Source organism: Mobula hypostoma, chromosome 6 (assembly GCF_963921235.1).
Source record: "Mobula hypostoma chromosome 6, sMobHyp1.1, whole genome shotgun sequence".
Classification (NCBI taxonomy): domain Eukaryota; kingdom Metazoa; phylum Chordata; class Chondrichthyes; order Myliobatiformes; family Myliobatidae; genus Mobula; species Mobula hypostoma.
The window spans coordinates 75,933,111-75,951,328 of record NC_086102.1 but is presented as its reverse complement, the minus strand read 5'-3'; positions in this window follow the sequence as shown (position 1 = coordinate 75,951,328).

The window sequence follows — 18,218 nt, the reverse complement described above, 5'->3', positions numbered from 1 at the left end:
TATATTCCACAGATTCACCACCCTCTGGCTAAAGAAGTTCCTTCTCATCAGCTGTGCCCGCTGGTCCTCAATTCACCCAGTACAGGAAACATCCTTTGAACATCCACACTATCTAGGCTTTCCAGTATTCAATAGGTTTCAATGAGATCCCCTCTCAATCTTCTAAACTTCAACAAGTACAGGCACAAAGCCATCAAACTCACCTCGCACATTAACCCTTTCATTCCCATAATCATTCTCGTGAACCTCCTCTGGACCCTCTCCAACACCAGCACTTTTTTTCTTAGACAAGGGGTCCAAAACTGTTCATATGACTCCGTGCAGCCTGACCAGTACCTTACAAAGCCTCAGCATCACATCCTTGCTTTTATGTTCAAGTCCTTCAAAATGAATGCTAACACTGCATTTTCCTTCCTTGCCACAAACTCAATCTGCAAGTTAACCTTTAAGGAATCCTGCACAAGGGCTTCCAAGGCCCTTTACACCTGATATTTGAATTTCCTTCCCATTCAGAAAATAGTCTACACCTTTATTCCTTCTACCAAAGTACATGACCATTAACTTTGTATCATTTGCAAACTTGGTCACAAAGCCATCAATTCTGTCATCCAAATCATTGACATATAATGTGAAAAGAAGTGGTCTCAATAACGACCCCTGTGGAACACTACAAGATAGATAGGTATATTTCTTAATTTAATATTTCTTATTGTCATTTATAGTTTTGTTTTAATCTATTGCACTGAACTGCTACTAAAAAATTAATAAATTCCACAACATATATCAGTGATATTAAGCCTGATTCTGATTCTCCCTGATGAGTGAGAGAGAAGAGAGACTGTCCAGGGTGAGTGGGGACTTTGATAATGCTGGCTGCTTTACTGAAGCAGTGACAAGTATAGACCGAGTTCATAGTGGGAAGGCTGGTTCCCGTGATGTGCTGAGCTCTGTCCACAACACTCTGCAGTTTCCTGCGCCCACATGCAGAGCAGGTTCCATAGCAAGCAGACATAGCATGCATCCAGACAGATTTTTTTCTATGGTGCATCATTCAAAATTATCAAGTGTTAATGGGGACATGCCTCCTGAGGAAGTGGAGATGTTGGTGAGCTTTTCTTGACCGTGACATCAGTGTGGTTGGACCAGGACAGGCTGTTGGTGATGTTCAAATAGGGAACATGAAGCTCTCAACCCTCCCAATCTCAACACCATTAATGTAGACCACAGCTTGTGCACTGCCCCTCTTTTTGAAGTCAACGATAAGCCCTTTTATTTTATTGACATTGAGAGAAGGTTGTCATCATGACACCTTGCCAATCAGTTTTATATCTCTTTCCTGTTCCAACTCTTTGTTGTTTAAGATGCAACCATCTACAGAGATATGATCTGCAGATTTATAGATGGGGTTAGAGCATGTTTGATATACAATATGTTAACAGCTGCAGCAACAAGGAATGTTCTTGAATATCAACGATCCATCCTTTCAAACTCCCTCTTTCCAGCATTTGTTTGGTGGCAGAAATGATTACATCATTTCATACATTCCATACATTTAATGTGTAATGTGTGCATCCTGATGTAAGAAACCAATTAAATGTGGCAATGTACTGGTATTTTAGGTTGATTCAAATTTGTAAGTTCATAAAATCTTTATTCCAATCAATCAACTTCTACAATTAGGTCCTCAAGAACCTTAAATTCTTCTGCCAATATACGTATTCCATCTTGACCACATCAGAACTGATGAATTCCCCTATATAAATAGAAATGACAAATCCAAAGATGTCCCTCTGCCAAATTTGTAAATATCTGGGTAAGTCCCCCATTCTAACCCACAGAAGTTTAAGGTTCTGGTGGTTCTAAGGTCTGCTAAACGTGCATTTGTGCTTTATGACAGAACACAGCAACTTGTGGGTTTAATCAAAGTATTCCTTTGTAAAGCACAGCCACCAGACAGTGAGCATCTTAACTTTCTTCTGAAAACAATTTGAGGCTTATATATTTTCTGGGAAGAGTAATTTCGTCTTGACAACTATCCATATTGGAGAAGTGTCACTCTTCAAGTTCTCTAAGGGAGATCCAGCTCTGTTTTTTTTTCCAGAAATGAGAATGCTGTCACTGCTTCCAATAACTTGGTTTTTCCAGTTCAGTTAGTTCTGTTTCAAATAACCAAAAGTGAATCTGCACTCAAAAATGCAAATTCCATTTTATAAAGATTTTTGTATTAGCACAATTACACTAAGTAACAAGCTATATAGCATGGAACTAGGATTATTACACTGATTACTGGTGATTTCAGCCCTGGGAACAAAAGATCAAGGAGATCTGGGCATATCATGTTCAAGAATATATCATATATGTTTTTTTCTCTACCAATCTTTTATGCCAAGCATTTTACCACATTTCACTTTTGGTTCTGATGCAGCAAGAAATTCATGGATACCCAAGCTCATATATACATTGTTATCATGCTATGATGTGTTCCTGGTTTCTGGTCACTCCTTTTTTTTGTTGCTATTTTGGAGCTTTTTGATTGGGGTGGCCTGCAGATAACAAATGACTACTGAACTGAGCCAAACTGAACATGTTGGGACTCTTTCAATCTTGTGTTTTATATGCTGTGTCTTTCACTCACTTTTTTGTCGTCTATGCAACTTGTTTTTTTTGGGCATGGGGTGGGGGGGGTAGTTGATTGTTTTCTTTGAACGGGTTATAAGTTTTCTCTTCGTTTTGTGGCTGTCTGTGGGTAGATGAATCTCAGGGTTGTATATTGCATGCCTACGTTGATAATAAATATACTTTGAATTTGAATTTCCAGTACAATGCAAAAAATCATGCAAACCAGTATTGCAGAAAAATGTTGCACTCTAGAATGAGTGATAAACTATGCTAAAAATGAGCTAAAAGCTGTTCTCTTTTGCCTATGTTTTGTTAATATTGAAACTGGTGTTCTCTCTGATTCTAACTTTCATTTATGTTCTATTATGGGAGGCAGGATTTAAGGGTCGGCACAACATTGTGGGCCGAAGGGCCTGTACTGTGCTGTACTACTCTATTCTATATTGTAAAACAATTTAGGAAAACAGAAGAGGGCCGGCTGGTGACGCAATGACATCAGCGCCGGACCCGAGAGCGGAGGTTCCCGGGTTCGAAACTAGTCAGGTCCGCCCCTGAGTACACTTTCCATCCAGGCCGGGTTGAGTGTCGAGATCGCAACTCGGCCTCATAAAATAAAGGGAAAATACTGCGAAAATGTCTGTGTGAGGAGTGGCTCGCCACACAGTCTCTCTCTCGCTCCATGTCTTGTAAAAGCCATGAAAAAGACGTCATCACAGACACACAGATGCACACGCACAGAATCTCACGCACGCACATGCACAGAATCGCACGCATGCAGGCACACGCCAAAAAAGAAAGTAAAACAGGAGAAGATACAATAAATAATAGCAGAACTGGGAGTAACTACAATGAGTAAAACCTGAAATGCATGCTGCTTCTTTCTGTAGTAAAGAGAAAGCTGTGTAATGACGTAATTTTTTTAATGATGAAGGGGTTCAAAGGAAAGGAAGATGTTTCTCATATTTGAGGAGATACAAGGCCTTAAGTGCAAGATAGCCACAAATAGATACTATAGGGAATTCCAAAAAAAATCTTCATGATGCTGTCTGTCATAAGGAGCAAATTAACAAATGGCTCAAGGGAGTCATTAAGAACATAAGGGATAAAGGAGGCTGTGCTGGATGAAGTCACTAAAGACTGCTGATGCTCCAGTCTGGTGCAAGGAAAACAAATTGCTGAAGGAACTCAGTGGGTCGGGTAGCATCTGTGGAAGCAGAGGGATGATTGACATTTCAGGTCATGATCCTGCATCAGGACTGAGTATGCAGAGTGCAGATAGCTAGAATGAAGAGATGATGGGAGGCAATAGGTGTGACCAGGTGAGGGAAAGAATGATGGCATATGAAGCTGGGGAGAGTGGGAAGGGGAGATTGGAGGTTGAAACAGAGGCTGAACATAATAAAGATCTGCAGATTCTGGAATCATATAATTAAGAAGGTGATACATGCGACCAGGCAAGGGAGTGATCATGGACAGAAGTGTGTGGGTGATGGGAAAATGGAAGCACGCATGCAAAAGGGGCTTGATGTGGATTGGAAACAAGGGGGAGTGAGAGAACTTGGATGGATCAGAAAGATTGAGAAAGGAACATGGGGGGCTGGGTGTGCAATAAGCATGATATGAAATTGGAAAATTCATTGTTCATATCACTTGGGTGTTAGACTATCCAGCATGTGATGTATTGTTCTTCTGGTTTGTGTTAGGCCTTCATCATAGCAGTAGAGAAGGCCAAGGATAGAGAACTCAGAATGGGAGGTGGAGTTGAAATGGCATGCACGCTGAACCTCAGGAAAGCCAATGCTGACAGAACACAACTGCTCAACAAAGTGCCTAGCCTGTGTTTTGTCTCACCACTTTTGAGAAGGCCATGTTACGAGCACTGAATGCAATAGACAAAGTTGGATGGGGTGCCTGTGAATCTCCGCCTCACCTGGAGGTACTGTTTAGGTCTCTGGATCGTGGTGAGGGAGGAAAGGCAGAGACGGGCGCTCCACCTCGTACGGTTGTGGAGGAAGTTGCAGTGGATGGGGAGGGATGAGCCGACCAGGGAGTCACAAGAAGAGTGATACCCAGGGAAAGCAGAAGATATTACTGGAGGTGGGATCTTTTAGCACCTGGCTGAAGTTATGAAGAATGCTGAGCTGGATACCGAGGTGGGTAGGGTGAAAGCTAAGAATCAAGGGTACTCTATCTCTGTTCTATCTGAGGGACACTGGGGTGACAGCAGAAATGTGGGAAATGGAGGAAATTCAGTTCAACCACAATCGAAAAGAAGCTATGTTTCCAGGAAAAAAATTCCCATTTTCTAGAATGCAAAGCCTCATCATGAGAGCAGATACAGTAGAGATGAAGCAACTGAGAAAAAGGTGTCATGTCCTTAGAGTGAAGGACGCGTAGTTGAGGTAACTATGGGAATCATTTGGTTTATAGTAAATGTCAGGGGTTAGTTTGTCTCAAAAGATGGTTGTAGAGGCGTCTGGAAAAAAGAGAGAGGAGTCTGAAATGGTCCAGATGAATTTGAGAGCAGGGTATAAATTAGTAGCAAAGTAGGTTAAATTGATGAATTCCACATGAGTGAAGGAGACGGTGCCAATGCTATCAGTAACATAGTGGAGAAAAAGCTGAGGACAGGTGCCAGAATAAGTTTAGAATAAAGAACTAGTCCACTCAGCTGATTAAAAAAGGGTAGGCATAGCTAGGGCTCATGCTGCATCTTTGATTGTAGAGATTGAGTGGAACCAAATGGGAAGTTGATCAGGCTAAGAGATTTTGCCCAGTATATGCTGGATGAAAGTGGAAGCATTAATGTAGAACAGCCCTGTCAAATGGATTGCATCTGTGCTGTATAAAGAAAGATTTGCATTTGTATAGTGTCTTTTAATGTTCTAAAGCACTTTACGGCTAGCAAACTACTTTTGAAATGTAATCACTCTTGCAGTGTGGGAAGTGAGGCAGCCAATCTGTATAAGTCAACCTACCAGAAACATCAAAATGGCCATAATTAAATAAACTGCTTTATGATGTTATCTAAGGGGGAGATGAGCAAATACCCCAAATAATGTGTCTCCACTCCCACAACATAATCCTTTTGTATCTAACTGAGGGAGCAACTAACAATATTTCAAGCAAAAGGTGAACTCTTTTGCAAGACAGGATGCCAGTGCTCATATCGGCACTGTGGGGAAGCCACTTTCAACAGGACCCCACCACCAAGCACATCTTTCTCTCTCCACTTTCCCCAGGGATCGGTCCCTTTGTGACTCCCTGGTCCTCAGGTCCCACCCCACGGATCTCCCACCTGGCACTTATCCCTGTCAGCGCAAGTGCTACACCTGTCCCTACACCTCCTCTCTTGCCGCCATTCAGGGCCCCAAACAGTCCTTCCAAGTGAGGCAACACTTCAATTGTGAGTCTGTTAGGGTCATCTATTGCATCCAGTGCTCCCGGTGCGGCCTCCTCTACATCGGTGAAACCCGACGCAGATTGGGGGACCGCTTCGTCGAGCACCTCCGCTCCGTCCGCCACAACAGACAGGATCTCCCGGTAGCCGCCCACTTCAACTCTGCTTCCCACTCCCATTCAGATATGTCCATACATGGCCTCCTCTACTGCCATGATGAGGCTAAACTCAGGTTGGAGGAGCAACACCTCATATACGGTCTAGGTAGTCTCCAGCCCCTTGGTATGAACATAGAATCCTCCAACTTCTGGTAATTCCCTCCCCCTCCCTTCCTCTATCCCTATGTCACTCTGTCCCCTCCCCCAGCTGCCTATCACTTCCCTCATGGTTCCGCCTCCTTCTACTACCCATTGTGCTTCCCTTATTCCTTCTTCACCTTTCCTGCCTATTCCCTCCCCCCCCCCGCTTCCCCTCCCCCACCCCTTTATCTTTCCCCTTACTGGCTTTTCACCTGGAACCCACCAGCCTTCTCCTTCCCACCCTCCCCCCACCTTCTTTATAGGGCCCCTGCCCCTTCCCTCTACAGTCCTGACAAAGGGTTCCGGCCCAAAACGTCGACTGATCTTTTCCACGGATGCTGCCCGACCTGCTGAGTTCCTCCAGCGTGTTGTGAGTGTTGCTTCGACCCCAGCATCTACAGATTATTTTGTGGGGAAACCATGGCTGCCTTAGTGGTGTGTATTTCATTGAGGTGAGATTTATTGGAGTTCTCAGTTAAAAGCTGAAAGCTCTGTATGGAGAATCCTGGTGAAGCAAGATTTGACCATACACATGACAATGAAATGAAGGGAGGGCTGTGATATAATTAAAAAATATGTAAAGATGATGGAAATGGGCAATGAAGTGAATTTGACAGCTGGTTTTCACTTCAGATCAGCTTCCAGGTAGCACAGGAGAGTCTCCAATGTCTGCTGGTTGCAATGGCCTTTGAGTCTGGACATTCTTGATGTAAATTCTAATAACCATGATCCAACAGCATAGCTCTTCAATTTAGCACTCATAGGTCATAGATAGGCTGATGTTTGAAATAAAACTTAATGATAGGTTGGTACTATGTAATATTTTTTCTTTCCTAAGGTTCGACAAAGTGATGTTCTGTGTTTAACTGTGCTATATCTGAGCAAAAGGTGCCTAATGCTGACTCTGGGTGCCTCAAATCAGACTCCTTAGCAATAGCACATCTGCTTCCTACTTTAAAAAGAATTATTAGATATCTCCTCATGGTGTTGTAATTGTATGATAATTAACTATTTTTCTTAACTTTAAAAAATTGAGATGCCTTATGCAAAATAAAGAAAATCAAATGAAATTTGTATTTGCAGAATATTCTGTGGAATGGGATAAGACAGTTATAATTTTAATAGAATATTATGATTATTGTTTAATTTCTTAACGCAAGGAACAATTTATCCAGAACCTGGCACACTTTAGTTATTAATGGGAGCAAAAATTTACAGATTGAATTCCAAGAATATGAAGCTGGCAATGAAAGTGATAGAGCCCCAAAAGGAAGTCATTTAGGTTTAGAGGTTAAAATTAATTTAAAGACTCATAAATTGGTTTATTATTGTACATATAGTATATCAAGGTACAGTGAAAAACTTGTCTTGCATACTTTACAACAGTGCATTGAGGTGGTACGAGTTAAAACAATAACAAAATTTAATAACTGAGAAAGTAAGGTATTTGTAGACAATAAGGTGCAAGGTCATATCGAAGTGCAGTCACCTTCTATGGGTTTTGTGATGTGCTGAGATGTGTCCACACTTTGCAGTTCCTTGTGGTTATGGACAGAGCAGTTCCCATACCAAGCAGCGATGCCTCCAAATAACGTGCTTTCCTTGGTGGATTGATAAAAACTGGTGAGGATTAAAGGAGCCTCTTGAGGAAGTAGTGGCATTAGTGAGGGTTTTTGAGGGATTAGTGATGTTCACTCCTAGGAATCTGAAGCTGCTAACCCTGTCAACTTCTGCACTATTGATATAAATAGGAGCATATGCACTGCACCCCTTCCTGAAGTAAAGACAACTCTTTTGTATTGTTGACATTCAGGGAAAGAGTGTCGTCATGACATCATGACATTAGGTTCTCTATCTCCTTCCAGTACTCTGAATCATTATTTGTGGTATGACCCACTACAGTGGCATCATCTGCAAACTTGTAGACCAAAATTCAAAAAGTTCAATGTAAATTCAAAATAAATTTATTATCAAAGTACATATATGCCACCGTATACTACCCTGAGTTTCATTTTCTTGTGGGCATTCACAGCGAATAGAATAAAACTGAATACATTTTTTAAACTGTACACGACAGAGACGTACAAACAACCAGCGTACAAAAAACAACAAACCGTGCAAATACAAAAAGAAAAGAAAAACATAATAATAGTAAATAAATAAACAATAAATATTTAGAACATGAGTTGTTGAGTCCTTACAAGTGAGTCCATAGGTAATGGAATCAGTTCAATGTTGGGGTGATTGAGATTATCCTCACTAGATCAAGAGTCTGATGGTTGAGGGGTAATTACTGTTCCTGAACATGGTGGTGTGGGACTTGAGGCTCCTTTATCTCCTTCATGAAGGCAAAAGCGAGAAGACAGCATGGAGTGGATGGTGGAGTTCTTGTTGATAGATACTGCTTGTTGATATATTCACTTCCGGGGCACCTAGAGGACGACTCATGTAGCAGCAGAACTCTCGATGAGATTAAATATTCTCATTTCAGCCTGATACAGCTAAGATGCACAACTGCTTCCAAGGTCAGTACAGTCCACTAAGATGTCTGAATACATTTAAGTGAGCTATCACTGCTTAAAACTGATGGAAACAATGCTGACTGTGGATGAACTCCTCGCCGGATCCCACGTAAGAAACATGGTTGCAGGTCAGGTAGAAGTGCGTTTATCTTGCAGGCAAACATGCAGTCTCTGGTGAATAAAATTGATGATCTCAGAGCTAGGGTATTGAATCACAGGGACATTAGGACCACATGTGTCCTTTGCTTCACAGAATCCTGGTTAACCCCTTCTGTACCGGATGCAGTAATTCAGATCAATGGGTTTACTATACACCATCAGGATAGATCTATGGAGTCTCTTAAAAGCAGGGGTGGAGGAGTATGCCTCATGATCAACTTTTCTGCTCACCATACCTGGAATATCTAGCAGTTACCGCAGGAGATTTCCGGGATCATTTTGGTAGTGTTATACATTCTGTCTCAGGCCAACATCAATCAGCCTTTAGATGATCTGAGCAATGGGATCAACATGTACGAAACAGCGCACCCTTATGCCTTCACCATCATTTTGGGGGATTTTAACAAGACCAGTCTGAAAGTATCGCTAAGCAATTCCCATCAACAGATCACTTGCAATACCAGAGAAAACAACACATTGGACCATTGTTATACCACCATCAAGAATGCCTACTGTGCTATTCCACGCCCTCACTTCGGGAAGTCTGATCACCTGGCTGTACTTCTACTGCCTGAGTATAGGCAGAGACTAAAGACTGCAGCACCAGTGGTGAGGACCAAGAAGGTATGGACAAGGAAAGCACAGGAGTGCCTACAGGACTGCTTTGAGTCAGTGGACTGGACTGTATTCAGGGATTTATCTTCGAACCTGGAGGAGTATGCTGCAGCTTTTACCAACTTCATTAAAACCTATGTGATTGACTGTGTGCCTACAAAGACTTACTGTACACTCCCAAACCAAAAGCTGTGGATGAATCAAGAGGTACATCGTCTGCTGAAGGCTAGATTTGTGGTATTCAAGTCTGGCGACCCAGGCCTGTACCAGAAAACCAGGTATGATTTCCGAAGAGCTATTTCAAGGGCGAAGAGATAATTTCAAACAAGGTTGGAGGCGACATCGGACGTATGAAAACTCTGTCAGGGTTTGCAAGACTTTACCTTCAACAAAGTGAAACTCAGTAGCATGAATGGCAGCGATGCTTCACTACCAGATGAAGTCAACACCTTCTATATCCACTTTGAAAGGGAGAATATAACTACAGCTGTGAAGATCCCTGCTGCACCTGATGACCCTGTGATCTCTGTCTCAGAGGTCGACGTTAGGCTGCCTTTAAAGAGAGTGAACCCTCACAAGGCGGAAGGTCCCAATGGAATACCTGGTAAGGCTCTGAAAACCTGTTATATTTCTTCTATTTAAACGTACCATGGGTTAACAGCAAAGAATCATAATCTGGAAGAATTAGAGAACTTTTATTTACAGTAATAAACAAACATGTCTTAACCCAACCACGTGCTGGAACATTCTGGCAATGCCACGCATGCTCAATGCTCTGTCCAATCATGTACTGGCACATCATTGCAAATGATATCACCACAAAACCTGTGCCAACCAACTGGTGGGAGTATTCAAGGACATTTTCAACCTTTCACTGCTATGGGTAGAAGTTCCCACTTGCTTCAAAAAGGCAACAATTATACCAGTACCTAAGAAGAATAATGTGAGCTGCCTTAATGACTATCACCCAGTAGTACTCATATATACAGTGATGAAATGCTTTGAGAGGTTGGTCATGACTAGACTGAACTCTTGCCTCAGCAAGGACCTGGACCCATTGTAATTTGTCTATCGCCACAATAGGCTCTTCACATGGTTTTAGACCACCTGGACAACACAAACACCTATGCCAGGATGCTGTTCATCGACAAAGCTCAGCATTTAATACCATCATTCCCACAATCCTGATCGAGAAGTTACAAAACCTGAGCCTCTGTACCTCCCTCCACAGTTGAATTCCTTGACTTCCGAACCAGAAGACCACAATCTGTGTGGATTGGTAGTATTACCTCCTACTCGGGGATGATCAACACTGGTGCACCTCAGGGGTTTGTGCTTAGCCCACTGTTCTACTCTCTCTATACCCATGATTGTATAGCTAGGCATAGCTCAAATACCATCTATAAATTTGCTGATGATACAACAACTGTTGGTAGAATCTCAGGTGGTGACGAGAGGGCGTACAGGAGTGAGAGATGCCAATTAGTGGAATGGTGCCGCAGCAACAACCTGGCACTCAACGTCAATAAGAAGAAAGAGCTGATTGTGGACTTCAGGAAGGGCAAGACAAAGGAACATGTACCAATCCTCATAGAAGGATGAGAAGTTGAGTGAGTGAGCAGTTTCAAGTTCCAGCGTGTCAAGATCTCTGAGGACCTAACCTGGTCCCAACATATCAATGCAGTTATAAAGAAGGCAAGACAGCGACTATACTTCATTAGAAATTTGAAGAGATTGGTATGTCAACAAATCTACTCAAAAACTTCTATAGATGTACCATGGAGAGTATTCTGTCAGGCTGCATCACTGTCTGGTATTGCGGGGCTACTGCACAGGACCGAAGGAAGCTGCAGAGAGTTGTAAATTTAGTCGGCTCCATCTTGGGTACTAGCCTACAAAGCACCCATGACATCTTCAAGGAGCAGTGTCTCAGAAAGGCAGCGTCCATTATTAAGGGCCTCCAGCACCCAGGCATGCCCTTTTCTCACTGTTACCATCAGGTAGGAGGTACAGAAGCCTGAAGGCACACACTCAGCAATTCGGACCGTGAGGCAGCGGGAGAGTTAAAAAGTGAGCAGAGTAACAGAGTGGGTGACGGAGTAGTGGGAAACAGAGTAGGAAGGCTTTGGCTCGAGAGGCTTCGGCAAGCAGAGGCTGAGAACGAGCTACACTCCAAGTGAGGTAAGGCCAGGTAAGTTCCCTTAATTAATTTAATTCCCTTTGGAGTAGGTAATGGAAGCAGCAATTAGGGCAGTTGAGTGCTCCGTTTGCAGGATGTGGGAAGTCAGGGCGAGCACAACCGTCCCTGATGACTACACCTGTAAAAGGTGCATCCAGCTGCAGCTCCTGACAAACCGAGTTAAGAAACTAGAGCTGGAGCTGTACGAACTTCAGATCATTCGGGTGGCAGAGGCAGAAATAAACAGGAGTTACAGGGAGATAGTCACCCCTAAGACTCAGGAGATGGGTAGCTGGGTGACTTTCAGGAGAGGGAAGGGGAATAGACAGAATGAGCAGAGCACCCCTGTGGCCGTTCCCATCAATAATACGTATGCCGTTTTGGATACTGTTGGTGGGGACGACCTACCGGGGACAAACTGCAGTGGTTGTGTCTCTGGCACCGAGACTGGACCCTCAGCTCAGAAGGGAAGGAGGGAAAAGAGGACAGCAGTAGTGATAGGGGATTCAATAGTTAGGGGGACAGATAAGGGGTTCTGTGGAAGAGATCAAGAATACCGGATGGTCTGTTGCCTCCCTGGTGCCAAGCTCCACGATATGTCAGATTGAGTTCTCAGTATTCTCAAGAGAGAGGGTGACTAGCCAGATGTCGTGGTCCATGTAGGGACCAATGATGTGTGTAGGAAGAGTGAGGAGGCTCTGAAAGGTGAGTTTAGGGAGTTAGGCGCCAAGTTAAAGGACAGGACCTCCAGGATAGCAATCTCAGGATTGCTATCAGTGCCACGTGCAGGCGGGTTTAGAAATAGTAAGATAGCGCAGATCAACACATGGCTGAAGACATGGTGCAGGAGGGAGGGCTTCAGGTTTATAGATATTTGGGCAGATTTCCAGGGAAGGTGGGACCTGTTCCGTTGGGACAGTTTACATCTGAACTGGAGGGGGACAAATATTCTTGCAGGTAGGTTTTCTCCAGTGGATTTAAACTAGATACAAGGGGGGAGAGGAACCAGAGTGTAAGAACAGATGTAGTGGAGAAGGAAGGAAAAGGAGATAGTAAAGTTGTTTGCACCGTTAGCGATAAACAGAGAGTAAGAGGTGGAAAAATTCTTAAATGCATTTATTTTAACGTTAGGAGCATTGTAAGAAAGGTGGATGAGCTTAGAGCATGGATTGATACCTGGAAGTATGATGTTGTAGCTATTAGTGAAGCATGGCTGCAGGAGGAGTGTGATTGGCAACTAAATATTCCTGGATTTCATTGCTTCAGGTGTGATAGAATCTGAGGGTCAAGCGGGGGAGGTGTTGCATTGCTTGTCAGAGAAAATATTACAGCGGTGCTCTGGAAGGATAAATTAGAGGGCTCATCTAGGGAGGTTATTTGGGTGCAATTGAGGAATGGGAAAGGTGTGGTAACACTTATAGGGATGTATTATAGACCACCTAATGGGGAGCGAGAATTGGAGGACCAAATTTGTAAGGAGATAGCAGGTACCTGTAGTAAGCACAAGGTTGTGATTGTGGGAGATTTTTATTTTCCGCACATAGACTGGGAAGCTCATACTGTAAAAGGGCTGGATGGTTTGGAGTTTGTAAAATGTGTGCAGGATAGTTTTTTGCAACAATACATAGAGGTACCAACTAGAGGAGGGACAGTGTTGGATCTCCTGTTAGGGAATGAGATAGGTCAGGTGACAGAGGTATGTGTTGCGGAGCACTTTAGGTCCAGTGATCTCAATGCCATTAGTTTCAATATAATTATAGAGAAGGATAGGTCTGGTCCCAGGGTTGAGACTTTTGATTGGAGAATGGCTAACTTTGAGGAGATGTGAAAGGATTTATAAGGAGTGGATTGGGACAATTTGTTTTATGGGAAGGATGTAATAGAGAAATGGAGGTCATTTAAAGGTGAAATTTTGAGGGTACAGAATCTTCATGTTCCTGTTAGGTTGAAAGGAAAGGTTAAATGTTTGAGAGTGCCATAGATTTCAAGGGATATTGGAAACTTGGTTCGGAAAAAAGAGAGATATCTACAATAAATATAGGCAGCATGGAGTAAATGAGGTGCTCAAGGAATATAAAGAATGTAAAAAGAATCTTAAGAAAGTAATTAGAAAAGCTAAAAGAAGATACAAGGTTGCTTTGGCAAGTAAGGTGAAAATAAAATCAAAGGGTTTCTACAGTTGTATTAATAGCAAAAGGATAGTGAGGGGTAAAATTGGTCCCTTAGAGAATCAGAGTGGACAGCTATGTGTGGAACCAAAACAGATGGGGAAGATTTTGAACAATTTCTTTTCCTCGGTATTCACTAAGGAGAAGGATATTGAATTGTGTAAGGTAAGGAAAACAGGTAGGGAAGTTATGGAAACTATGGATATTAAAGAAGAGGAAGTATTGGCGCTTTTAAGGAATATAAAAGTGGATAAGTCTCCGGGTCCTGACAGGATATTCCTTAGGACTTTGAGGGAAGTTAGTGTAGAAATAGCAGGGGCTCTGACAGAAATATTTCAAATGTCATTAGAAACGGGGATGGTGCCGGAGGATTGGCATATTGCTCATGTTTTCCTTTGTTTAAAAAGGGTTCTAAGAGTTGTTACGTAAACGGCAACAATGAATATCAATTGAGGCAGGTTATATAAAAACAACCAAACATTTATTAAACATGTATAAACGATAAGGAAAAAAAACAAATGAAAACTTTAACCGGAGGTTAATAGGTATGCAGCCGTTCACCAACTCCACTCGGCTCTGGTTCTTAAAGCGATACAGTCAGATATAGTTCTTAAAATGATAACTTCGGAAGTCCAACAGATTTACACGTTGAATTGGGAGAGACTTCTCTGGAGAAGGATTTCTTCACAGATGCACCTTTACTGCTGGTTCTATCCACAGGATTCACGATGCCGAAAATAAACAGTTTAAATCGACTGACCTTAAATTCCTTTAGAGAGAGAGAGAGAGAGAGCACCTTTTTGCATGAACTCTTTACTCTTTCTGGTAAGAGTTATCTCGATGCAGGTACTCCTCCAAAGAAGACTCAATAAGGTTGATTCTTTATTAAACTGCCAAACGATGCCGACTTCTCTTGATCCTTCGATAAATTCTTCACTCTCCCTTCAACTGTTGGAATTGAGTAAATTGGCACATCCAGCCATAGATTCCCAGTCCAAATAATATGGAATCTCTCAACAGAACACACACTCTTTTTTAAAAATGAAACTGCGTCACAAAAACAAACATGCAACAGAAACAGAGATACAGCACGTTCTACCTGGAAATCTACAAAGTTAAAAACTAACTGCATCACCTGGGTCGACCCTTATATAGTCACGGGGCACATGTCATCACGTGACCTTACATCGGTGGGAAAATCACATCAGGCGACCTCCAAAAGACCATTACATCATTCTCACTCCAAAAAAAAACAAATTTTCATTATACATTTAACATCTAGACTAACAATCAGCAATCACATTGTCTTCACCCTTAATATGAGTGATCAAAATATTGTACTCCTGTAAGTTTAAACCGGATTATTAAATTGGAGTTTAATTCCCTTAACCCTTTTCCTTAACAGTCACAGTGGCAACTTCTCTCTCATAATACGGTTTTATCATATTTATATGACGCAGCTGTGTTGTCTTTCTCCTATCTGGGGTTTTTACCACATAGTCCACATCATTTACCTTCGATTTAATCTCATAAGGACCATGGAATTTGGCTTGCAATGGGTTCGTTTGCACTGGGAAGAGAACCAACACCTTATCTCCAGGCTTAAATGACCTCATCCTAGCTTCCTTATCATACCACATCTTCATCTTCTCTTGAGCTAACTGTAAATTTTCCTTGGCCATGCTGCAAGCTTTGTACAATCTGTCTTTAATTTTCAAAACATAATCTAGCAAACTCTTGTGTACTTCTTTATTAACCCACTGTTCCTTCAACAAAGCCGAAGGTCCTCGATCTCTATATCCAAACCCAAGTTGAAAAGGACTAAAACCTAATGATTCCTGTACTGCCTCCCTTACTGCAAAAAGTAGTAAATGTATACATTCATCCCAGTCCTTTTCATTTTCCACACAATATGTCCTAATCATAGTTTTTAATGTAGAATGAAATCTCTCCAAGGCTCCTTGTGATTCTGGATGATAGGCTGAGGAAATAATCTGCTTTGCTCCCAGTTTATAAACTACTTGCTGAAACAACCCAGACATAAAATTACTACCTTGATCTGTTTGTATTTTCTTAGGCAACCCAAAATAAGTAAAGAATTTTATAAGAGCCCTTGTCACAGTTTTAGCTGTTATATTCCTAAGAGGTGCTGCCTCTGGAAACCAAGACGCTGTGCACATAATAGTTAATAAATATTGATGTCCAGTTTTAGTTTTTGGCAAAGGACCTACACAGTCTACAATGATTTTTGAGAATGGCTCAGCAAATACTGGAATTGGTTGCAGTGGGGCCACTGGAGTAACCTGATTAGGTTTACCAACAATTTGACACGTATGACACGTTCTACAAAATGTCACCACATCTTGTCTTAAAGTAGGCTAATAGAAATGTTTAGAAACTTCGTTCATAGTTTTCTTTACATCTAAATGACCACCCAAAGGAATACTATGAGCCATAGTCAAAATCTCAGTTCGGTAAATTTTAGGAACCTGATGATTAACTTCCCATTCCTCACTAGCAGGAATTGTAGGCAATCTCCACTTTCTCATTAATACCCCTTTTTCAAAATAATATCCAACTGGTACTTTTTCTATTTCACTATCTGGAAGAGCTCGTTCTTTTAATTTAACTATCTCAGAATCTCTACCCTGCTCTGCTATCATCTCCTTCTGAGATAAAGACAAATCTTCCTGATTAGACTTACCATCAAAATCCTGCTCAAATAAAGTGGGTAAGAAAGTTTCTGATACATCCTCAAAATTTGAATCTTGATTTGAACTGTCATGGGTAACAACCTCGTCCTTTACATCAGTCTTTTTAGCCATAGCTCTTGTCACAACACAGGAAGAATCTGTGTTAGAATCTCTCTGTGATTCCTCAGAATTTGAATTGATTGTCAAATGCACTTCAGGAAAAACTTGCCCACCTGCTAACTCATTCCCTAACAAAAGAGAAACATCATTCACAGGTAAACTGGACTGTAGTCCTACTTTAATAACCCCTGTAACTAATCCTGACCTTAAATTTACTCTGTGTAAATGTACTGGCATAAGGGCACTCCCTACCCTTCTTATATAATTTACCTCACCAATGTCAGACTCATCAATAAACCTTAGCACACTGTTTAATATTAGTGATTGCGAAGCTCCAGTATCTCTAAGTATCCTTATTGGTACTGCATTGGATCCTTCTTTCAAGGGTACAAATCCTTCTGTTATAAAAGCTTCATATCCCTTCTTAACTTGGTCAGACTCTGACACATCTTCATTAATATTTTCTAAACCCTGTAGTTTTACAGGTTTTTCAATATGCTGCACCCAAGCATCTGGGGCCACTTCTTTCTTTTTCCATTTCAATCGGAAGCAATTAGCTACTACCTGTCCAGGTTTCTTACAATAATTACAAATAATACCAAAATGTCTTTCCTTCACAGGTCTCCCTTCATCCTTACTTTCCACACTAACTTCAGATTTAATGTCTGATTTACCTTGACTCTCTATGCTAGTTTTTCTTTTAAAAATTTTACCTGGAGAAAATTTATTCTTGTGAATTTAAACATACTTATCAGCCAACTTAGTAATCTCCTGCAATGTAGCAGTGTCTCGTTCATTTTAGTATGTTCTCACTTCAACAGAAATGCTTCTTTTAAAATCCTTCTGCAAAATCAGCTCTTTTAATTTATTATACTCCCCATTCACATTTTTAGAGGAAACCCACCTCTCAAAACACACAGATTTCTCAAAGGTAAGTTCCACATAAGTTTTTTCCACCGATTTCTTCAAACTTCTCAATCTTTCTCTATATGCTTCCGGAACCATCTCGTATGCCTTTAATATATTCTGCTTAACAATATCATAATCCAATGCTTGTTCAGCATTTAAAGCTGTATAAACTTGTTGTGCCTTGCCTTTAATTACACTTTGTAACATCACTGGCCATTGGTCCTTCGGCCACTTTAAACTCAGAGCAACTGTTTCGAAATGTTGGAAATATGCGTCCACATCAGCTTCATTAAATGGAGGAGCCAAAATAACCTCACGACTAGCAATAAGCTGTTTCGTAGAACCAAAAGACTGACTCCCGAACTTTAATTTCTGCATCTCTAGCTCGAATTTCCTCTGGTTTTCAGCTTCTCTTTCTGCAAACTCCCTTTTTTTAAGGGCTTCCCTTTCTTCAAATTCCTTTTTTATAAGGGCATCTCTTTCTTTGAATTCCTTTATCTTATTAGCCTCTCTTTCAGCCATTTCCACTTTAAAT